The sequence below is a fragment of the Sinohyriopsis cumingii genome, chromosome 18, assembly GCF_028554795.1.
Source record: "Sinohyriopsis cumingii isolate HCF-2022 chromosome 18, ASM2855479v2, whole genome shotgun sequence".
NCBI lineage: Eukaryota > Metazoa > Mollusca > Bivalvia > Unionida > Unionidae > Sinohyriopsis > Sinohyriopsis cumingii.
In genome coordinates, this window is record NC_142978.1 from 50,704,634 (window position 1) to 50,731,210 (window position 26,577).

General features: G+C 37.6%; 1 protein-coding gene across 1 annotated transcript in view; it reads right to left on the reverse strand.

The window, feature by feature from the left end:
• LOC149776620 (cerebrin prohormone-like) overlaps nt 1–22,086 on the reverse strand; it is a 32,515-nt gene extending 10,429 nt beyond the window's left edge. The window contains exon 1 of the mRNA XM_089942666.1: nt 21,736–22,086. The gene's annotated coding sequence lies outside the window, so the exon portion shown is untranslated. The remainder of the gene's footprint in view (nt 1–21,735) is intronic.
• Between the last annotated feature and the right edge of the window lie 4,491 nt (nt 22,087–26,577).

The window sequence follows — 26,577 nt, forward strand, 5'->3', positions numbered from 1 at the left end:
TAAAGGTGATGAAGTTTACAGACACCGGTGTTTAATAGTACATCACTAACTGAAAATGTCAGTAATGTTTGTAAGCATTTGCGTAGCAAGAAATTTAGCCCCCATCCCCCCCCAAAAAAAAATTATTGCTGGGGCCACCCACAATGAAAAGGTTCTTTCATGACAATGTTGGATCTCCAATGAGCATGCCTCGACCCACCCCCCAACTGTGGGGGGGGGGGTTGAATGTCGTTCGATGGAGTCCGAACAACTATAACTAAAGCAACAAAAAAAAAGTGAATTCTGAAAATTATTTTCAAATACAGGATAATAACTAATGAGCTGCTTGTCAAGAATGTTCTGCAAGGAAACTGGATTTCTTTACCATGTCTGCATATCGTATAATTGATCCTATAGAGTGGTGGAGTGGCAACACCAAAAATAAAATCCCTAGTTTGAATAAACCAGCACAATATGCCGCCCCTAGTTTGAACTGGCCAGCACAGTCTCCTGGCATTTATGTAACTGAAAATGTGTGGGAAACAATTACACTTCAGCTTTCAGAATTGGATACAGTAAAATAAGAAAATACATGTGCAGATGGTCCAGGAGGTTCAATCTAGTTGGTTCTGTTTGAGACAAGTTTACATTAACAGCCCGCACAAATTATTTGGACATATGACGCATGTTTACATTAAACGCCCGTACACAGTAATACATAGACGTCTGAGACTTTATTTTACTCTGAAAGTCATTACACAACACGAAATATACGTCTGAAGCTTGTTCATATTACACATCAGTGCACAACAATACAATCTGAGAAAAGGTGTATATTAGGAGCCTGTAGACAGAAACACTAAGGCGTCTTATGCTTGGTTACATTGGAAATCCATACACATAAATGCACATGCGTCTAAGTCATCTTCACATTAGAAATCCGTACACGGCAATGAATAAAATAAACGTGTAAGAAAAATGTTCATTAGAATTTTGTTTACATCAGTACATAAACATTAAATCTGAAGCGCGTGCACAGCAGTACATATACGTATAATCCAAGGTTACACATTAGACGCCCATACACATCAATACATATACGTCTGTGCCATGGTTACGTTAGGAGCCCGTAAACAGCAATACGTTGACGTCTGAACCAAGTTTACGTTAGAAGCCCATATACAGTAATACATATACGTCTAAGCCAAGTTGAAATAAATTAGAAGCCCGTATACAGTAATACATAGCCATGGTTACATTAGAACACCGTATAGAGTAATGTATAGACGTCTGAGCCAAGTTTCCATTAGAAGTCTGTAAACAGCAAAATATAGACGTCTGAGCCACGGTTACATTAGAAGCCCGTATACAGTAATGCATTGACGTCTGAGCCATGGTTACATTAGAAGCCCTACACAGTAATACATAGATACCTGAGCCATGGCTACGTTAGATGCCAGTACACAGCAGTACATTTACATCTGAGCCAAGTTTACATTAGATGCCCGTACACAGCAATACATAGACGTCTGAGCCATGATTATGTTAGAAGCCAGTATAAGTAATACATAGACGTCTGAACCATGGTTACATCATATGCCCATAAACATTAATACATAAACGCCTGAGCTATGATGACGTTAGAGGCCCGCACACCTCAGTACATACAAGTCTGAGGGATCTTTACATCAGAAGCCCATACATATCAATATATATATACATCATTTGCGTGTTTATTCTCAAAAGCATTTATCACAAAGTTATCTAAATTTGCTGTACGTGACGCAAGTTTCTACAATGATCTTAACACCTTATTGTCGGCACTTCTTTTCCTATTATCGTGACGTCGTTGAAGATATTGAAATACATACGGGCACTGTTACAGCAGCAACACATTTTCGATTTTAATATTTCTAACATAAATAGATTTCTGTTTTAAATATTTATTGGTATTGGTTAATACGACTTCACACTGGAAATCGAATAAATGTTCAATTTTGTTCTCGCTTTTTCTAGAACACATGGGAACTGGCGCAACTTCAGATAAAACACTTCAAATAAAACGAAGCGGTAAAAGTAATGTGATTCTCTTTGCCAGAATAATTAAAAATTAATACGAAAATAAGCTGAGCACTGTCACCCCTTTTACGACTTGGGAATAACAAAATCTAATATTTGTCACCGATTCTGACCAAATACAAACTATTTTACGAAATAATTAAACAAAAGTCTTTATTAAACATCTTACATCAACCAATATACATCAATAGGCATGACACTGACTCTCTTGAACGGGAATAAAATGTATGCAGACGAAGTTTGAAACTTCATACTCCATATTGTTGAATTTCTTCTTTTGGAGAAATGCTTCCTAAGCAGCAGAGGGGGCGAATCGGACATTTTGTCCAATCGTTATTTTGCTTAATTATTACTTTCTGCACTCAGCGGATCCGGTGTAGTCAGCGCTGGTAAAAAAAAAAAACGACGACGACGCTGGGGGATCGTCGCGTCGTCATTTGGTTTAATTAACACCTTCTGCGCGTCGATCCCCAGCGTCGTCAGCGTCCGGTAAGCACATCGACGACCGCGTCGATGTCATCGCCCCCTCTGCTGCTAAGTGGTTATTTACAATGAAAATCTTTATGATCTTACAAACAGAGTGATCACTAACTCCTCCTCTTGCAGATCAATTAGGTTATTTGACTGATCGGTAATTCTAAAATTAATTCTCGTTAAAAACCGATCATGGCATCGCATATAGACCGGATTAATCGGACTCTCAACGATTAAAAATCCCGGAGGGGCTGTTGGTGAAAACGAATAAAGGATATATCCCTGTTGAGCCTGATTTGATTGCTTGGTATCTACCTGGTAACTTCCTTCGATAGCATCACACACTAGATTAATCGCTATCACCGATGCAATATTTACGTTGTATGGAGCAATATGCCTACCACCATCTCCGTTATCGTGTCTGAGGATAGTTGATGGGGGGGGTGTCCGCGGGTGGATTCTCAGGCCATCCTAGTATGGTTCTTATTGAACTGTTATAAATATCAACCATATACCCCGGTGTGCTTATTTCAATCGTCGACGATAACGTCGGTTCATGAACCGTAATAGCGATTTTTGATTCTTTTCCTGTGATCGATTTTATCCTGCGTTGAAATTCCTTATTGATTTGTTCTATTTGGTATGACCCAGTTGGTATTGTAACCTCCTTCCAGTCTGGGGTCCCATCGGGTTTATTCGTCCATGCAAAAACCAGCGAGTTATTAGGTTGTTGTCCGTTAAATGCGTCCGCTCGGATATTAGGCCAACTGTGATATATTCACAATTTTGCCAGCGCTATTTCCTTCACTGGAACCGGTGATGGGAAGTTCACACTGAATTCGGGTTTCGTTGATGTTATCGATATCATACTTGTTTGTACCGGAGTGGTGTTCTCCGCGATCCGCTGAAGTAATTGAGACCCTTCGGGGTTCAGCGACATTATTATTATTCGTTGTTTTTAGTGTCTAATTTTAACAACCAGGTGGTTTCGGCTTCCAGTTGAAAATCCTCGATTTTTGACATCGCGGAGCTATATAACTGGACCATCGTGGAGAATTCAACATCGGATACGAACAAATTATCAATCGATAACGAGATCAACCCGGATAATTTCGAGTACGCATCGGATACTATTTGATGTTTTACTGTATACTCGTTGAGTTTTTTCTGAAAACACGATGATATCTTCCTAGTGATTGCGTTGGCAACTCCAGCAACTGTTGTCATTGCGGAGACAGCGATTGGAACAGCGATCGGGGTTATCGTGGTCACCGTGGATAAAATAACACCGGCGCCAGCTACTATACCCGACACCGAGTACACGACCGCGTCGATGGCGGTTATTTTTCTGCGGTATTTTTTTATTTTTGCACGGTATTGTTCGGAAAGCGTTTTTAAGTTCGCGGAAAATTCTTTTGCGGTATCGAATCGATATTGATGTGACGTCGGTGATACCTCTGATTCAATTTCCTTGGTGGTCATTTTTATTTTAAAAGAGCTAGTGTTTTTAATTACTTAGATTCGCTACAAATTCCACATACCATGTAATGTTTGCCCTGGTTAAATTTCCATCAACGGCATAAATTGTAAACTGTTCAGTTGCGTTCTTGTCTATAATTGTTGATATTGTATTGTTAAACCCGGATGAACTCGACGATAATATATTAAACTGCATCATTGAAACCAGTGTCAGTCGATAAATGCCCTTAACAGTTGCGGTGATATTTACTGTATTCTGTGTAGGAGTCCAATCGAATGATCCATGCCGAATTGTGTATACTGTGTTGATGATGTTCTCATGAGGGGTTTTTATTTTTTCGAGTTGCTCTGCCATTCTCGGTAGTCTGTCTTTAATCGCTTCAACATCAGTTATAACTATTCCTACTCCCCGCCAACTCGCGTCTATATTATTCTTGTTCGCTGCAACATTAGTTTTGATTGTTTCTATTTCCCGTGTATTCTCGGTCATACTTTTTTTGTTCGCTGCAACATCAAGTTTGATTGTTTCTATTTCATATGTATGCACGTCTATACCTTTTTTGTTCGCTGCAACATCAGTTTTGATTAATCCTATTCCCCGCCAATACGCGTCTATATTTTTTTTGTTCGCTTCAATATCAGTTTTGATTGTTCCTATTTCCTGTGTATGCGTGTCCATATTATTTATGATCGTTGTAACATCAGTTTTGATTGTTTCTATTTTCCGTCCATGCGAGTCTACATTATTTATGATCGTTGCAACATTAGCGCCGATTATTTCTATTTCCCGTTCATGCGCGTCTACACTCCTTTTGTTTGTTGCAACATCAGTTTTGATTGTTTTTATTTCCTGTCCATACGCAGTGATATCATTTATAGTTATTGTGATTTCATCCGGTTTGGCATTTTTTTTACCAAGGAATTTATCAAAGTTGTCATCGATCCTGTTAACATTTTTTCGTAACGAGGTAAATTGGCCCGACAGCGTCGTAAACTCCAAAATAGTATTTTTTATTGTGGTGGTTTTCGCGATGATGAAATCGCCGCAAGTACGTTTAATACCTCGCGGCCACATATCGGTGGGTCACTTAATTGCTGTGTTGGCAGCGTGGAATAAAAAACCCGGGCTGAACACGCCCGGACATACCGCATGAACTCTTTCGGCGGGGCTAACCCGTATGAATCAAAATAGACGATCGCACGCGGATCAATCGCGTATGCAACCCAATGAGTTCCCGCTCCGGAGGACCCATCGAGGTTAATTATGCCGGTTTCAATATTCCTTGGTGCCGCCGGTAATTGATCCCTCATAAAAACACCTCTGAAGTTTTTTATCGCTAGCGCGTTTGCGGCGTCTATTAAATCAAAATTAGACATGGGAGTCATTAAACGGTTCCCGGTAGTCTTAGACCCTTTCCCGAGTACCATGAATACGGGGTTCCCGGTAGTCTTAGACCCTTTCCGGCTACGGGTCGTTTTTTTTTGTAGCCTTTCCCGGTTGCCTTCTTCAATGCCATCCCCGCCGCGGTACCAACGGCCCCCAACGCAGCCGCCTTAGCCACTGCTGGTGCGGCCGCGGCAATCAACGCTGGAATCGCAGCTAACAGTGGAAATATCCCACCGGTCTTTTCCATGTCTTTGATCGCTGCGGCCGAGAAATCTATTTGAACACCCTTTTTATTCTTCATCGCATTATTGAAATGTTTTATTTGACGCGCCGTCAACGATATCTTATGATTACCACCTGCCATCTGTGACGGCTTCAGCGTTATTGTGGTTCCGCATTGTTTAGCCGACTTTGATCGTAATTTCTTGACTTGACCATCAGTCAACTCTACACTGACGACACTATACGACATTTATTGTAAACGCGTTTTGTGCTTTCAATTACATGTTTTCCACTGGCGCATCAACGATTCTCATTCGTCCACCAACACCTTCTAGCAGCATTGATTTATCGCTGAGAATGACAGCAACCGCTCTATAATTAACACCACCCGGGGCTATACGAGCTCGGAAGTGTATATCAACGACGGATTGTCTCGTTAAATCAAGATGTTACAGCGAAAAATAATAAATCGGATACAGTTTTTTAAAATCAAGTTGTGATATTTGCAAACCAGTGTCGACGTTTTGATCACGACCCATATATGACAGCAATCGATGATACACACGTGCGATATGGTTGTCGCCGTAATTAAGCTGTATATCCTCGGATGGTTCCTGTTGTCCGTTTATTCTCAGCGAAACATCCCTGACTCCTAATTGATCAAATATCATATGGCTGCGTTCTTGACTACCCAATCGTTCCCTATTCTGTAGCGCTATGAATATATGACGCGGGGCTGAAACACCCTGTTTTGATGCCAGGTGCCATGTAAACGTATCGGCCACGTTATCCTCTTTAGCATCAGTTGTTACCGCTAGCCAACTCAACAACGATTTCCCTCCCTGTTCCATAAATGCTAACAATCGTGCTTCCGTGGTAACTGATGGAGTCAGCACCGGCATCCACAATGCCATTTTAGTTAAAATGACTTTACCGGCAGCGACGCCAGCAGCACGCCATATTGCATTGTTATCATCGCCCCTTCGCGTCAGCGCGATTGTATGCTTGGCCCCATAGATAACCCTCCTGACATTTCTGCAGAATCCAAATATGTGATGGAGTGGAATCGCGCATGAAAACTGTCGGCGTGGTCTTTTTAGCATCAACATTCGTGCTGCGAATCCCATATTGTAATTATCGTTAAGACTTTTTATAACAGTGAAATTAGCGCCCGGTTTTGCTCTGCGATCTGGATTGGTTGCTTCATCCTGGTCAATTGTGGTATTTTCTTTTATTAGCACGTTGATGTACTGAAAATGATCAGCGTTATCGGCGGAGTCCTTCGCAAACATCATAGATGGACCCGCCGATCTTGTGTAATCATCCGAATATCTCGCTAACCCAATTATCGTCGTTGCAACATCAACCTCGCGTTCTATTGATTCAATTTCTCGCCCGTCAATAAGATATCTGGCGCTCTCAAATAACGCCATGATACCGTTGTTGACGAAACCAACTCGAACATGATCGTCATCTGCGTACGGTGCATTATCGGCGGCATTTGTCACGAGTTCTCCCTCGATTTCGATAAACGCTTCACACGGCAGAAAGTATTTACTGGTATCTTGGACCTGAAGTTCAATTCGCGATCGTAGGTCGGGTTGCGCTGCATAATAAGAATAATATTGATAATCACGGACAGAATCATCCCTGCGCACTGGGGCGTCCATATCAAACGCGGGATCAGCGGTTCGCGCAAACATTTTTATTATTTATCATGTTGATGTTTTCAATTGCGATTTTTTCGTCGTAAATTCTTTGAATTCTGTTTAAGACCACTCTCCCGCTATTGCGTTCATGGGCGCGTTGGTGGATGACTGAGCCGCCAACGACTCTAGTTTTTCTTCCACGGCGTTATTTATTACTTTACTGACATTTGCAGGCATCACTGTCGTTGATGGCATTACCGGTGGTTTCTGTTTTTTTCTCCTGGATTTTACCAACGACATTAGTTTGTCCCGCGCGGCTGAAAGCGCCTTTCCGGCAACATCTCCAATGGCACTAATACCCTTATCACGAATAACATCAATAGCCTTCATTCCTAATTGTTTGGCTAACGGCGCTACTTTTGGAGCCATTCTTGTAAATAACCCCGCAATGGTGCTACCGAGACCATCTCCATAGTACGCGCGGTAAACAGGCAATCGCGAGTTTACCACGTAGACGAGTACTGGTTTATCGTGGTTGTAGTGTACAATCATCCTTATTATAAAAACACCAGTTTTCCAATTAGTGATTGTGATCACCAGTGATTGTGATCACCAGTGATTGATTACCCCCCCCCACCGAATCAAAAACCGAAATAAATTTTATCAAAATTTCCTTGGGTTTTTGCCCTCGATAAAAATCCGGTTTTTTTCTGGTTTTTTCTTGATTTTTAGTCATTTTTGGTCGTTTTTTGTTGCCTATAGTCGTTTTTTCCTCGATTTTTCAGAAAAACATCGATTTTCTCTAAATGATTTCCTTGGGTTTTTGCCCTCAAAAAATGGTCAAAAACAGTCAAAAAATGGCCAAAAACAGTCAAAAAATGGCCAAAAACAGTCAAAAAACGGTCAAAAACAGTCAAAAAACGGTTAAAAATTAACAAAAACGATAATTTTATAATTTTATAATTTTTTTTAATCATCCACGAGTTCGTCTATGAGCGTTCGATATGCATTAATGTCCATAATACCGCCTGCAAATAACCGCTTGCAAATATCAGCGGCCTCATTGATTATTTCCGTAGAGTTATTTCCGGCTCGTTTTCCTCCAATTAGTACTTCCAGCCGTGATATATCACTGAGAACACTATTAGGGCAGGTAACGCCGTAGGATTCTTTACCAACAGGGTATCCTTTTCCTTTTTTTGGTGTTCTACTCTTAACTTTCTCGAGGAATTTATCGTAATCGGGATCACCACGATGTGGTAATGCTTCTCTATGTTTACTCGCTAAATACACTATTCTTGCCCAGTTCTCCGTCGAGGTTATTTTTTTCTTGTAACCTTCATTGATATACTCATCTCGAATGCTCTTAGTTGATGTTGTAGCAACAAAATTAACTAATTCTTCATCGTCGTCGATGTCTCTAATTTGATCTATTGCGGACTTTTTAAGAACATTACGGGGTATATTTCCCTCTTTCTTTTTTTCTTTCGATGTTTCTTCGGGTGTTTCTTCGGGTATTTCTTCTTCTGGTTCTTTCGCAGTAGCACCTAATTCTTCCTCGTCGGCCATTGTAACATAAGGTTCTTGTGGTTCGGTTATAGCGAGTGGTGGTGGCCTCCGTGTTGTAGCAGCCGCTATTTTTGCAGGGAGTGTTTCTAAAGACCTTTTTGTTTGTTTTGTCTCTGCCGCTATCTTTTTAAGCGCATCGAGGACGGGCACAGTTGCCGCCGTAACATCTTTGGTCGCTTTAGTTACCGGGGCAAAGAGTTGTTCGCTTCCAACAGTAAAATCGGTTTGCATTTGTTGTCGCGTTTGAAGTTGTTCTCGGACCCTGTCTCGTAACGGTATGAACTTTTTAAGCGCTGCTAGCCGCTCTCTGGCTAGCCGAGTAGTAAGTGATTCACCTACCATTATTGCAATTGCGAAGCAATTTCTAATTTCTCGCCGGAGTTTTCGTCTATGATCCTTCTAATGTTTTTGATCTTACTAGAAATCTCCCGGCGTCGTTCATAAACACGTCCGAGTTTTTTTCGTATTATTTCAACGGCAGTGAATAGTCCAATGAATGCATTTGCGTCATTGTGGTACAAGTTTTCATTGATCGTATGTTGTAATCGTTTTATAAAAAAGTACTCGCGGGCCAGGGTAAAACGCCCCCGTTTCGATTGTTCGTTAATAATTTCATAATCGGATAATATTTTTTCACTGTCGAGACCATCAGATAATTCAATTCCTTGATTTTTTAATTTTGAAATCTCGGCTAATATATTATTGATGTCTTCGATATTCATTATTCTTATAGAACATCTTGTTTTTAAATTAAAAAAAATGAAACCCCGTGTATCGATCCCGAGGTGTTCATACTTTGTTTTCTTCCGGAATGGACAATTTATTGTCATGGCGACTTCGTCAGCGCCATAGGCGCCGGTGACTTCGTCACTCGCTGATATTTACATATGAAAATCGAATTCTATGCCCGGTCTTTTTTGAGATTGCTGTTTGATATACTCGTTCTGCTACTTTTCGTATTGAGGCGATACAAATGTCAAAGTATCTACTGGCTTCATTCATCGACTGAAATATTTTTTCCTCGTGAGTTGTTGTATCAAATGACTTTACGGGTTTTGCTTTCTTTGGGTATTTACCGGTTTGGCCTTTTTTGGTATTTTGACTTTGAGAGATAGCTTGCAAGTTTATAAGACAATTATCAGTCTTATTATTATTAATATGATCAATCACAAGTCCATTTTCGATTAATCCGTGAAAACATTCATAGATGATTCTGTGAACAAAATATGTCTTCTTTCCAGCACCAAATTGCAAATACCCGTGATTATTTACGGTACCAACCGGCTTCTTCAGTTTGCGGTTTCTAACAATGCCGTCGCGAGATGCCTCGTAACTGACGAGCACAGGATGCGGCTGAAATTCTTGGTCCATTTATATAATAATACTATTTGTCTAATTTATTATTTGGTTTAATTATGAATCTTTCAACATAGTCTTGGGGGGTTTTGATGACGAAGTCAGCGGTGGGGTCAATGACGGCGTTTTTAATTCGCTTGTCATAATAGCGTTTTAGTTCCCTGTATCGCTTTCCGCCACAATTAATACACAACTGCGATTTTCCTCTTACACCGACGTGGCAAACCAAGCACGGGAGGGGGCCAAGAGAACCATTACGAACGCTTTGTAAATAATATCCGCAGAATTCACCTCTACATGATTTATTGCACGGGGTTGTCGACCCAATCATCAACCATTTGCATTTATTCATTATACTATATTCTTTCATTTAAATACTTGTTTTAATTATATGGATGAGTTCGAGAGATTGGCAGCAATTAAGCCCCGGAAAAATATTAAGTTCAATCTCGACAGAGTCCTCAAGGACACACCAAAAGCGTTAATAAACGATAGAACCCTGTTGAATAAAATACGCGATTGTATCAATGAATTCAAGCGTGATGGTGCATCTCATAGTTGGTCAACATTTCGAATTGATGGTGTTGTTGATGCTACCATGAACGACAACCGCGCAGCAACGATAATATCACAACTTGACGGTAAAAGGTATTTCTTCAGAGTAAAATTCATTGTCCGGGTGGAATCAGGTGATTGGATCATACGTGATAAATTTGAACCAGTTCTCAGCGACATGAAAACAGTCACTGTCAGCCGCGACTCCAAGCCGGGGTTGTTAACCGGAATTGACAGACCATACTATGAACGAGCGTATCCTGAAACAGCAGTTGTTTATGGAATATACCCGTTAAATAAGAAACCTGATATCGGAAAACTGAAACCGATGAAACAGTCAACTGGGATAAATTGTGTAGCAGAACGAATAATAGAGCATTTTACAAATGCATGTCGAGGAAACAAATTGACTGATTTACGACGTAGCAAAATCAACCAGTGGGAACTAACCGTAAAAGAGCGTGGAGCAACCATCAGCGACATAGCGAGATTAGAAACATCGCTGAGATTTCCAATAACCGTTACAACGATAACCGGTGAAGTATTATACGAATCGAAGTATAAATCGAAGGGAGCCCCAATCAAAATTATTGATCATAATGAACACGCATGGACGCCCGCGATCACAATATTTCCACGGGATAGAACAGTAAAGTATATACCCGAAGAATTCCTGGGAGAACAGTTCTCCAGGGATGGTTTTCTCGCGGAGAGGAAACTATTTGATGCTATTGCCTACTTGTGTAAAAACGACCCTGTATCAGTGTGGTTACTTCGCAGCGCTGAAAACGACATGGATACCTTTGATCAGTTTGTAAGACCAAACGGTGAATTATATCGCACTGAAGCATTTCACAACAGGATGAAAAAAACCGCCATAGAATTTGAGGAGCATGATGAACAACTGCTAACAAATTGTTTTACGATTCCATCGGTTGTAGCTCATGTTGCAGCAAGGAAAAATGCGTGGAGACCAACGCGCAAGGAATTTCTACCGGATGTACAATCCAGTTGTTTGGAGTATTATCACGGTGGACTATGGAACACTGGATACAACCGCGACGCTATGATTTCCGTTGATATGGTTGCCTGTTATCCAGCGAGTTTTCTCGGGTATGGATCCGCCGCTGAGTATTTCAAACGATTTGGACACCCCAGTCATGAAATGACTCGTGTTGCTATTAATGGACCACTGCCTGATTTTGATTTAACCGGATTCGCTCGCATAGTATCATTTGAATTCGCGGCAGGACTCCATCGCTGTTGCTATATTTGGATCGGTAGACACATGGCTGAAAAGAAGTGGCTGCCAATAGCGCTGCTACGGTATATGATTGATTGTAGCATGCTAGTTTCGTTGATTGTCAGTGACGCGATTATATCATACCGGGCGCAGACTGAAGTCTGGTTACCAGAACCGGAGCGTCTAGACAGCATAATTGACGAGTCCAGAAAAAACATTGATGCCGACGAGGAATATATCATCGAATGGTCCAGGAGGATATTTAACCAACGAAACCGCGAGGCAAAAGATCTCGGTAGAAGAATAATTGGTAAGTTCACACAAGGTGGAAAAAACTGCGACTACAAACGATATTGCTCACGGCTGATTATAGATGACGCAGAATATGATTTCGTAATCAAGGACGCAGTGGCAAAAAATAGATACGTGAACTGCAAAACAGCTTTCTTGTCCAATGGAACAAGGTTGGGTACAGTTGTTACCTACAGCGACGGAGACAGCCCAGCATACCCGCATTTGAGGGCGTCTATGCTGGGTTATACCGCTATCAATTTATTCTCGATGATAAATAGATTCCCCGATACCGCGGTTAGAGTAGCAGTTGATTCGTTTTACATAGACGTAAAGTATAGGGGAAACGTAGCCGAGTTTACTAGTCCGGACGAGAGTTGGGGTACATGGAGAATTAAAAATGAAATACGACGCGATTATTCCCCGTCAGCAGATGTCACCGTTGAGAACAACTACTTACGCGGTGATAAATTGTCAGAATGGTCTAATGCACCACCGTGTTCTGATCCAATTTGTAGACACAAGACGGTTTATTTAAGCGGCTGTGGCGGGTCAGGAAAGACGACTCGGGCAATTGAATTATTTCGAACGCGGGCAAGTATAATCGTGCTTACACCGACCCATAGACTAGCGCGAGAGATAAAACAACGAAATGTTGACGCCGTTACTTATCATAGCTTTTTTCGATATAGCGGCGGCGAGTGGACTCCTGATCGAATGGGTGAAAAATTTATTCCTGAAGTTATCATCTGGGACGAAATATGTACTGTTTCGTTAGATGTTTTACAAATGTTTCTTGAGTGGTTGTTGCGCGCGAATACAGCGGTAATCATGTGTGGCGACCATGGCCAACCACCACCATTTGTCGGCGAGGGTCCACATGATTGGTTAAGGGGTTTTGTGGACTATTATGAAGAAACCGATACTGATTACCGAGCACTTGATGAACAACTGCGCGGGCTTAAAAAATTAATCAGATTACAGCCGGATAGAATTCAGTGTGAAATAATCCGCGAGGTGATTCCGGAAACGCCGTTGAATGAATTCTGGGAAACATGGAGACCAAACGATTTGATTGTAGCGAGTAGAAAGATAGTCAGAGACACACTTCAGCGGAAGTTGTTTGCGTTGCATAAGGAAAAGTTTCCAACGCGTCCAGTGCCGTTATGTTATAGACCCGCGGACACACGGCGGCAGAACATTGAAGTTGAAATCCCGGCCCCGACAGCGTCAGGGACAAAAAAACAAATTCTCGTGCTGAATGATATCGTGCTCGTTGATATCGGTGTCGTCGAGGACGCGCTACGTGCTGATAAATCCCCGTGGACGCTAGGATACGCAACAACAATACATTCCTCGCAGGGACTAACCATCACGGACACAATTGTTTGGATAGTTGATAATCGCATCGAATGGTCGAATCTAGTCTATCTTGCAGTGTCCAGAGTACGAAGGATAAATCAGCTTCGAAGAATTGTTGTTGACGGAGCCGGTGACGGAGTCACTGACGAAGCCGGCGACAAAGTCACCATCGATGCAAGCGTCATTGATAGAAAACTCTCGGGTTACCGCCAACAGGATAAAAAAAAACAGCGGCGTTTTGATATTGATGCCGAATTAATAATCTCGCTACGACAACAACAGAATAATCACTGCGCGAGTTGCAATTGTATAATGAGTTGGCGTTATTCGGATAAAGACGCTCGCCAATTTACCGTGGACAGGATCGATAACAGTCTCGGTCATGTCAAAACCAATGTGAGGTTGACCTGTCTTGAGTGCAATAGACGCAACGGCGCTAGTTAAGACCACGTGGGGGCAATTGAGTATCGTTAGGTATCACTTGTAGTTGCTCGCGTGTAAATCCGCGCTGAGGAGCAGTTGAATCCAGTCTATAGATCGGTGGTCTACCAGTTGATCGTGTTATCGTTGATATGTTATGTGTGGTAACACTCCAAATAGGATCAGTAGCTCTTTTTTTACCGCCTTCAAGCTCTCCTGGTTCATATAGATATCTAACAGTGACATCGCCAAGAATCGGCTTGGAAACGCTATTTATTTTTGATTTTCCGGGTATATACTCGTATTTAATCGCGTCGCTGGGCTTCATGTTGATTGCTCGGGTAATCTCGTTATTTAACGCTGCAATTACACCTGGCAACCTTTTAACCCATTCACGAGATCGTTTTTCTTGGATGAATTCCTTCGCGTATTGATATCCAAATAACCGTTCAGCGAGAGTCCGATTGAATCGTTCAACAATTGCCTGATCACGATGTAGCGCAGTATGACCTCGTCGTATCGCAACGCTATGATGTTTCAGCGTTGATAAAACAGCGCCGCGAAATTCACTACCGGGATCAACTTGTAATAGATTTGGCCAGCGCAGAGGGCCTCTTCGATAAATTCTTTCAAACGCAGCGGCTACTTCAGTTGCCGACTTTGTTTTTAACGGCTCCGCTTGTTTGTATCGACTCGCAACATCAACTACGGTTAGCGCGTATTTGTAACCGTTGTCATGCGGCAAAAATAGTATATCAGCCTGATGAACTTCATTAGGTACGCTGACATCAAAGCGCGAGAAGTTGATTTGTTTAGGCGGTGGTAGATAGATTTGCCATATAGCCTGTTTGGATAACCAATTAGCCGCAGTGGTCTTTGTTACCTTTGCAGCGCTTGCAAGCTTACCAATTGCGGCCTTCCCCTTCCAGTATCCTCTCGGAGAATAATAGATGGATTCCATGTTGTTATTATAAACGCTATCGTTTTCAATTACCAGCGCCAGAAGCTCCGCTTCCAATCATTAATTTACCTTTCATAGCCGATTTTACCAACCATGAGGCCAATTTTTCTTTGACGGATTTATCAGGAATAGCATTTAATGCGTGAATTAATTTTACATCCGCGATATGACGCTGTTGCAGATCGCTACTTTTGTAAGCAACATCATGAGCATGACACGCCTTATCGATAGCGTTTATTGGGTACTCACCGGGCCGGGGCTGATTTTGATCATCGAGTCTGATATCTAATCGTGTTCCGGGGCCACAGTAGCTATATCCTGGGAGGTGCTTTTCTCCTGGATACTTTGCCCACGGTGTTCCGGGGAGTTTTGCCAATTTGGCTGCGATGTCACCTCCTCGCTTTTTTTTAAAACATCTCCGGGTCTAATAGAAATAAATCTAAATTTCTTTGTACCGCATTGTACACACTTGCCAGTAAGGGTCGATCTGTTATTTCTTGTTGTAGCGGTTGTCATATCATTTGTGCCAGTACGTACTCTACACTTCACACAATATAGATCCATAATTTATGTATAGAGATATGAATATAATTGATTTTTCGGCGACTAAAACAAGAGAACCAGTTAAGCATGTTGCAGCGTTACCAAACTCGATCCGGATGATTATCATCGGACCATCTGGATCGGGCAAGACGCAATTGTTACTCAATTTAATAATGAGATGGATGAAGTGGGATAAGTTGTATTTGGTTGCTCCTAGCGTAGATGATCAACGATGCTACGAGGTGTTAAAAGATTTCAACGAGAATGCATCAGCGATCGCTGAAAAAAATGTTATTGAGTTTATTACAGATATCAATGATGCACCAGGCATTGATGATATTGATGGCGACGTTAACAATCTAGTCGTGTACGATGATGTTATGTTAGACAATCAAAAAAACCCAGCTAGGATATTTTCCAGAGGCAGGCATAAAAACACTGACGTGATATATGTCACTCAACGATACACTCAGATTCCAAAAGTAATCAGAGACAACTGTAATATTCTTGCTGTATTCAACGGCGTTGATACACACACGCTACGAAATATTTGGCAGACATGGTGCGGCGGTGACATGGACTTTAATGGTTTTCGAAACTTTTTTAGTCATGCTCAGTCGACCCCACATGGATTCGTAACGATAAATTTACATGATCCTCGGACACGATATCGTATCGGACTTGACCAAATATTCGGTTAAATTGTAAATAACCACTTAGCAGCAGGGGGGGGGGCGATGACATCGACGCGGTCGTCGATGTGCTTACCGGACGCTGACGACGCTGGGGATCGACGCGCAGAAGGTGTTAATTAAACCAAATGACGACGCGACGATCCCCCAGCGTCGTCGTCGTTTTTTTTTTTTACCAGCGCTGACTACACCGGATCCGCTGAGTGCAGAAAGTAATAATTAAGCAAAATAACGATTGGACAAAATGTCCGATTCGCCCCCTCTGCTGCTTCCTATACAGAATTATACCAAGTCAGTGCTACATTTAGGCTCTTACAAAACGTAACAAGAAAAGAGGGAAGACAACAAGCTATGTAAAATTTAACAAATAATTTATTTCCCTGGAAAAATAAGGTAAAATTGAGAAAAAGAACTTACGGTTCTACGAATAAAATCCAAAAATGATCCAAGAATAATCCAAGAATTTAAAAAAGTCCTAGTAATAAAACGTCCTAAAATTTAGTTCAAATCCCAATGAAATCCAAAATGGAAGGTGATAACGTATGATGTGGTCAGCGTCGTACTGATGTGTCAACCGTTCTTTGCTGAATCACAGAAAATAATATTCCAGTGTTTGAATTTTGTGTAAATTTCGATAAATGAATTAATTTAGAGCACAAGTATTTCCATGGGGAAAATATTCTCCTGGAATCCAAAAAATTTGAAGAAAAATTAAAAAGTTCAACTCAAACTGGTCTCAAGTGGCGACTGCCCAAATTCTCTATAGAAAACAGTTAAATCTAATTTAAGACGCAGAACAGTTTCCCGTATGAAGGTCACATGATCATGTTTCTAGAACAAGGTAGAAGTTTTTACATGTCTAACATCACGTACGTATGTATGGCCTCGATTTCACTTTATGAATCTTACCCTAAGAAAGATTTTTATTTATTTGAAAGTTGTTTATTTCAACTCTTATTGATTCGGAATCATGGTCAGGAGCTAGGTCAGCATTAGATACAAAGTTTCTATTATTACGTGTTTACGAAGAAGAGTAAGGTCAAACTGAATTTCTGGAAAATATCAAATCCAGTAAATAAAGTTACATTACAATAGCATGTAATTGAATATAAAAAAATTAAAACTAACAAACAAACAATTAAATTAAATCAAATATAACTTAAATCAAATATAACTTAAATCAAATATAAATTAAATCAAATATACATAACATCAGACTGCATTCTATGACATTTCTTCAATTTATTCACGTTCGCATCTTTGAAATTTGCAAACTTTGCTCAGTGTGTTGCATCAGTTACTTTTCTGTAGCAAGAACAATTCTTTTTAATATCTAAAACAAGTTTTAATCTTAATTAGCAAAACAAAACTATGTAAATTGACAAGTGTTCATATTTATAATCTACAATAGGAAACCAAGCAATTTCACTATTTAAACTAACAAATATCATGAAGTGGATTTTGCTTAATACTGAAACCATTAATTATCTCAATATTATGAGATGAGATAATTAGATAAAAAGTATTGAGAGTAAACAGTACTAGAGATCATGTGAAATCAGTGCTGAAATAATCTAAATTCCTATTAATCCAAACATAACTTATACCTCCTGCAATATATATTGATCAGACTTTTTCTTTCAGTATGAGTGTTATTTCGAATAATTTATCACACTCCAGGATGTTCGGATTGGAAAGGTATTCATTATATACGGTACATAATATTGAGATATGATAATATGCCAGAGAAGTCATTATTTGAACATGCTTCGGAATTGATTTATTTTGTTTTATTAGGACGCAAAGCAATGTTTATATCTTTCATTCATTGTAGTCCATGCGTTACATTGTAGTCCTTGTGTTACATTATAGTCCTTGTGTTACATTGCAGTCCTTAGGTTACATTGTAGCCCTTATGTTACATTGTAATCTTATGTTACAAAGCGTCGTTAGACCATGATTCATTATAGTCCTTATGTTCCACTGTAGTTCAGTCCTTATGTTACATTGCAACCCTTATGTTACACTGTAGTCCAATGTTACAAAGCACCAGCAATGAATATGTCAAAAAACTAGTAACTTGGGGACATTCATTAAAACACGATTCCTTGTCTATAAGCATATTTAGTAATTCATTAAAGCACGATTTCTCATCTGTAACCATATTTCTATGTAACTTTATGTTAAATTAAACGTTTTATATATATATATATATATATATATATATATATATATATATATATATATATATATATATATATATATATATATATATAGAGAGAGAGAGAGAGAGAGAGAGAGAGAGAGAGAGAGAGAGTTCGTGCTATATGTTATTTACATCTACATTTTGTGTAACTTAATGTTAAATGTAATTTAAATGTAACGTTATTTTATATATATATATATATATATATATATATATATATATATATATATATATATATATATATATATATATATATATATATATATATAAACTAGGAATTAAAATATTTCTGATCAAGACTGGTACGACTCATGACGTTTAAAGCACGTTGACATTATGACGTAACGTACAGTAAGAAATGATTTATTGACTCGTGACGTTTGAGCACATTGATAGTAGTTAAAATATTAAAATACGATTAGAACAAAAACTCGTTCGTCCCATGACGACTGAGCAAGTTGACAATATCATGTAATATATGATTAGAACATGTGATATATTAACTCGTTATGTTTGAGCACATTATAATTTAGCATACGATTAGAACAAAACTCATTCGAGTCATGATTACTGAGCACGTTGAGAGTATGATTTAACATGCGATTAGAAAGGAAAACTAGTCATGACAGTTGACATTATTATTTAACATAACATGATATAAAATAAAAACAGTTTATTTAAGGGTCTGATATAAATATCAGAAGACATGCACATCGTCCTATAATCAGGAAACAATTGATCAATGGCCAACTTCCACTAATAAAATATGCACGTGGTGTAACATGTATATAGTATGACATAGAGTAGACTAAATTCTATATTGTATTAATAAGCAGTTGACTGAATGCTATATGGTTTTGATATCTACTTGGCGAAATTCTATATTGTATTAATAACCAGTTGACTGAATGCTATATGGTTTTGATATCTACTTTACAAAATTCTGTATTGCATCAAGATCCAGTTGACTAGATTCTACATGGCGTTGATACCTACTTGACTAAAAAATTTTAAAGTATTGATACCTAGTGACGGAATTTTAAATTGTCTTGTTATCTACTTGGAAAAATTCAATATGCTGACTAAACATTATATATATATATATATATATATATATATATATATATATATATATATATATATATATATATATATATATATATATATATATATATATATATATACACGCAAAGTTAACAACATCACAGACTGCTTGTCGTCCTTTTCCGGTTTCTAAAACAAACCCCTTTCAGTAAAATTGTGTCCTCTGTATGCAATATTTGCAATATCTAGGTTTTTAAAATAAATATTTCTAAAAAAACCGAACAAATAAAAAAGAAGTAACTCTTGTATACATATGCTTAATGCGAGGTCAAGAACAGTTTCTCAATTATTTAGAGCTTATGGAAGACTGTGAACTACATTACAGCTGTTGTCTGAAATATATTAGGGTCGTCTAATCAATTACGGCGTCCGTTTTATTAAGAAAACTCACGTTTGGCTTGAGGCGTCAACAAGTTGACTGGGACGAACTATTGACAACCATGTTAGAAATTATATATTAATGAATGAAATCGCTTAGTCTTGTGCATTTGGTATATCCTTGATGTGGGTAGGTATTCAAACAAACGTGAGAGTATGCAAATATTATAGTATGCAACTTTTGCCTCTTGGTTCTCACTGTTAGCAATTCTTCCGTTTTGTTGAAAATATGATTTGTGAATTTAATTAAATACGGGTATTTTTAAAAAATTACACACCCTTAATTAAATACATGCATTATTTGATCATGAAAACTTAATTAAATACAGGTATCACTTAATCACACACCCTACTACGTGTTTATTTTAATAGTAACTTCAGGCGCTCATTGGTATCCACATTTTCAACGCTAAATTATCTGCTTATAGTCTGATGAAATGTGCTCAATGATAATGCTGCTGACGTATATTTGAGGTGAATTCATATTTCAGAATCAATATTCCGTGGAGCTCGGCTTTATGTATGTATATCGTCCAGAATGTCAATGTCTTTTGGAACCAATTTAACATTTATAACTAGGAATAATCATATATTAAACAGTTATATTGAAGTAACATAGATTGATAAACAGAACATGCCATTATATTCAGGTTATGTAGCCTAATAAATAGACCATGTCGTTATACTGAGGTAATGTAGATTAATATATAGATCATGTCGTTATATTTAGGTAATGTAGCTTAATAAATAGACCATGTTATATTGAGGTAATTTAGCTTGATAAATATACCAGGTCTTTATAATGAGGTAATTTAGCTTAATAAATAGAGAATGTCGGTATATTGAGGTAATGTAGCTTAATAAATAGAGAATGTCGTTATATTGAGGTTATGTAGCTTGATAGAGAATGTCATTATATTAAAGTAATATACGTTGATAAACTATGTCCTTCGCGTGTTTTTATTGACAGCATTTGGCTCTTTTATTTTCGGCATGAGTAGAAAAGCTTATAAGAAGAACTTAATCGCAATGTAAAGACATCGACGCGCTAGCTTCAGTTGGGTAGTGCGTTGGGTCCTCGATTGTATATCTTGTACATTAGAGAAGGCATCAACTTAAATATTACTTTACTGTACATATTGGCACTAGCTAAGGCATCAACTTAAATATTACTTTACTGTACATATTGTGCACTAGCCAAGGCATCAACTTAAATATTACTTTACTGTACATATTGTGCATTAGCCAAGGCATCAGCTTAAATATTACTGTACAGCTTGTGCATCAGGCAAGACATCAACTTCAACATTACTGGAAAACGTTCACAATACATGTTTTGTATTGCGCAATTGACCAATAGCTTATAATGCATGCATATTAATGACTATGTGTCTGTATGTGTGTATGTGCGTTTGAGAGAAATTATTATTTTTCTATGTAACCCACGTTAAATGTTCCATTGTAAAACGACACGCCAAAATTTAGGATGCATGATCATACAAATGGCATCATACATTTGTCAAATTTTACTGTTTTGAACTGAGATTTACCCAGATGTGCTTGCTAAGCTGGGATTGGTGGGTGGGTACTCATAAAATCGTCAATATAACAGAATAATCGGAATAATACGAAGAACCTATTTAATGAAATGTACAACAATGTTTAATTACAAATATAATACAATATATGAAGTCTGTCTTTCCTTTATTTTCTTATTCTTCTTCCAGTATTCTTATAAATACATCATTGAATAATAAACGAAAAGAATATATAAACATATACTAACCTTTTTAGAATTTCTCTCTGGTCTTTATATATAGTGTCCTTCGCCCCGTCGTTTGTTCAAAGTTTGGAGAGATGGGCACAAAGCACTCGTTTCTTTTATATGGCTGTGTTGATCTTATAATCAAGCGGCCTCTCTGGTACCGCCCTGAGTTGTTAGCTTTTGGTGTTTAATTAAGAACTACTAAAGAATATCGGTTTCCCCAATACATATGTATTTCTGCGATGCAATGAGTTGGATCACAATAACTGGTGTAAACAAATTGGCTTACGCTGTTGGATCCAGTTGTAATAGAAGTACTTGTTTTTAGATCAAGTAATTAACACGTTTATGAGCTGCGGCCGCATCACTTTGTAAGGTCTGTCATATCATTACGGAACTTCATCAGTCGACGGGTCAGACGGCTTTAAATGAGAATTAAAGGAAGATTGTGAAGCTACACACCGAATATAGAGAGGAAATAAAATAGAATGTCAATTGCCTTTCTAAAATACCTCACACTGTTAGCCTTCTGTCAATTGATAGGAAGAAAGAATTAAACAAACATTCGAGCCAAGCCAAAAGCCAAATCCAAGTATACCATTGCTCATATCGGGTAATATCCATTGAAGCCATTTGCCTTAGTTAGAGGGAGAAACTAAACAGGCTGTTTAATGTTACATCTTACTTTAATGATCAAGAGAACATGTATTAATTCTAAACCAGTTTATTTTTTTTAAACTGTCGAAAACGCACCGCATTAATCTTCCACCACTTATAAGCCTTCATAACGTAGATTCGTACAGATTTACTTTACTCATTATTATCCTCTGAAGCAAAAAGACTGTATGGCTTCCTTCCCAATATCAGTTCACGAAAATTACTGCCAATATTTTGTAACCTTTGTGTATAATTAGTGAGATCCAGTAAATTAGTAAATCATTTTTTTCTTAAGTGCTGCAAACTACTATGTGTAATTTTAGACATTGGCATTCCATATTAATTTAACAGTTATGCTAATTTAACAACATGTGTGTTGTTTCATCGGCAAAATGAAACTGACTTCAGTTACGGCAAATTAAAATTTAAAGAAGGTAAAAGCTGTAGGTGACCGTAAAATATTTTATATGCAAAAGGAAATTAGTCTGGGTTGATATCTGAATGGTTACTAGGAAGAGTGGTGCGTAAATGCGCGAGAAAAGTCTCATAAGGGTTAAATTCGGCGAAGAATGTAAGATTAATTACATATGATACTCAAACGTTGCAAGAAGTGCTTTCCAAATACCAAATATTATAGACTAAATGAATAAGTTTTGAACTTTTGTTCAAATCTTCTCAAAAAAACATTTGTTTTTAAAACAAGAAACACTATTCTTTTTTTTAACATTAAAAACGTGCCATTTTAAAATGCATGCTTAATCCAAAAACGAAAATATACGCTTCACAGTATTTACTTCCTCGTTTAGGTTGGATAATATCGTGATGTATCTATTCTTTTTCAAACAGGATACAATCGTGATATAATCGAAATATCGACTTGTCCTCTTGTCCTCAAAATCGCGATTTTGAAGGCCTATATACAGATCGCGATATAATTGACCTATCGAGTATGCTTTGCTTGTTCATTAGAACATCTATTTCTTTAAAAAATAAACTATGTATGTATGTATGCATGTATGTATATATATATATATATATATATATATATATATATATATATATATATATATATATATATATATATATATATAGAGAGAGAGAGAGAGAGAGAGAGAGAGAGAGAGAGAGAAAATGAGTCAATATTTGCAAATGAATTTATCAAACGCAAAATCTGAATTTTATTCAACGAGTCTCATAAATTTAATATTTTAGCTTTGCCCATATGCGATTACTTTTATCACAGTTTTTATTTCTGTGGAAATTATTTAAAGAGAAATAAGAATGAATAATTTAGTTCATTTTGACGGAGTCGCAGCTCCTATCATGTGTTGTGAGTCCCAAACGAGGCTGAACAAGTATTAAAGTTTAAAGTAGATTATACGTTTTTAAAAATTATGAATCAAATAACAAGTTTCCTTCCGAATAAACAGAACACGTTACACAGACAAAATCATTTTTCCAACACAGAATGTCCAATGAGTGTGGTTTCACATTGTTTGATACATTACATGTTTCTGTTACAATAGAGGATCCATGTCTACCCTAAAGTGTCATTTTCACATCTAAACATTACGTTGTTTCAATATTCATGTGAAAGGAGGATTACTGGATGCAGAAATTCACATATTTGCTGAATATATAGTAATCGAATATTTGATGATTAGACTACAGGCGACATCAGTTTCATTTTGAGTCGGATTGCATCACATATTTTTTGCGTTGTTGTGCTTGGATGAAGTTATGTCAGCAGTTATGCCGGTTTATTCTGTAAACAGAGGTGAGTACTTACTTCTATAATTTAATATTTAAACCACGCTTGTATATTGGGTGAACTCCATGTTACAGGTAGTTAACTCACTCCTACTCCCATACTCGTTATAAGCTGAACAATACCCTTAGTTTTACTTGTTTTTGTTCTTGTCTTGTTGTTTTACGACATTTTTATAGCATGATAGCAGGATTTTGAGCGGCGTATTCCACAGCAGATAATATATTCATAATATACACATTCATTTGCAAATATTTAAGAAAACGTAGGGGTAGATTCTATGCAGTATTTATTGACCATGAAAAGTTCTTGGATAGGATGGAGGGACGTTTACTGTACCAAAAGCTAGTTAGTAAAATATAAGTGGAAAAATATTAAGAATCATAAAAGGCAATTTATATAGATAAAAAAGCATGTGCTACGTCAAACAGTCTTATTACCAATGTGTTTAATTCCATTTTGGGCGTTTGCCAAGGTTGTGTTTTATCGCCTGTTCTCTTTTCATTATTTTTGAATGATCTGAAACCCTTTTTAGCTGAAGGAAACAGGGGAGTGTTTGTAGAAACCTTAGAACTATTTTCACTGTTGTATGCAGATGATTCTATTGTCTTTGCTGACACTGGTCACCAGTTGCAAAATATATTCAATAGGTTGCATGCATATTGCCTAAAGTGGAAATTAAAGGTGAATATGGAGAAAAGAAAAGAGTGGCTGTATTTCGCAGAGGTGGTTATCTCAGAAGTTACGAAAAGTGGTATTATGGCCATACAGAGGTAAAGATTTAATCATATTATAAGTATTTAGGATGCATATTTTCTTCAAAAACCTCTTGGTATATGTGTCAAAAAACTCTACCCTTGCAGGCATTGAAGGCTCTGCTTATAGTCAAACAAAGTCTTTCAAAATTTAGCAGATTACCCGTAACTGGATTGTTTCGTTTGTTTGAGGGAAATATAGCTCTCATGCTTAATTATGGAACTGAGGTTTAGGTTTTTTATGATGCCAATGATATTGAAAAAGTTCATTTGTCATTTTGTAAATTTATCTTCGGTTCATCTAAGTCTACTCCAAGTGCATCATATATAACGAATTAGGAAGAATTAGTATGCAGTGTATAAGATATAAACGTATTTTAAAATATTGGCTAAGAATGATAAAATTGCCAGAAGACAGATATCCTAAAATATGCTACGATTTACAGTCAATATGCAGGGGGGTGGGGGCAGGTTTGAAATTGCTGGGTTAACTATGTTAAAACGCTTATATAAATGATGAAAATATATTTCTTAGATTGTTCAACCAGAGACGTAAAGATAATTGTAGGCAAAAGCTGCAGGATGAGATTAAGTCGATGGAAAGACCGCGCTTCTATAGGTTATTGGGAGTAGAATTTTCTTGTCAAAAATATATAGAATTGTTGGGAGATAACGATCTTTGTTACATAATCATTGTGCTTAAAGTGGTAGACTTGCCAATCAGGGGTAATACCGGAAATTATGAAAGTATCTGCTATGAGGGCAGATTGTGTCAAATTTGTGACGTTAACATCGAAAATGAATTCCATTTTATTATTGCTTGTCCACTATATGGAGAAATACGAAGAAAATACTTACCCACCTTTGTATAGAAAAATCCAACTTTAATAAAATGTAGGTCATTTACACACAATGATACTAGTAAAATTCTGATGACTAATTTAGCAATGTTTACTGTAAAGGTCTTAAAGATTAGAAAAACCGTTTTATCAACAACTCCTGCTATATTAGACTTTAAATCAATATCACAAATCTTGTTCCTCACAAGTTTTAGGGTTACCCTTAAGTCCGTTTGTTTGATTATTGTGCAGTATGTACTTGTATCTCACCTATATCCGAAAAAAGTAATAATTATTACATTAATTTATATTACTTATAATTACGATGTTTTTTTTTGTTACGCAACATAACATCTCTTTGTACAGCATGATGTATTGATATGTATCATGGGCCAGTGGTCTATAATACAAATAAACACTATCATTATCTTATACTTGGCGTAACAAGCCTCTGTAGGGAGTAAATTCGCCATATTCAGAAAGACGTGAACTTTTTACCCAATTCACTTTGGGCCGTCGATTCGAATAATGATCGACAAAAAGTTTATAGTATTTATAAAAAGAAAAAGTTCCATAAGGCGGGGTAAAGAAAATTGTCCCACGATCGCAGCCAATAAGTAAAGAGAAACCTGCGTATGAATTGTACGGGCTTATTCGGACCAATCAGAGTTACATAAAGTGATATGTTTATGTCTTGTAGTATCAAATCTACTAAACTGCACCGCACGTCTTGTAAAGTATATATATATATATATATATATATATATATATATATATATATATATATATATATATATATATATATATATATATATATATATATATATATATGTGTGTGTGTGTG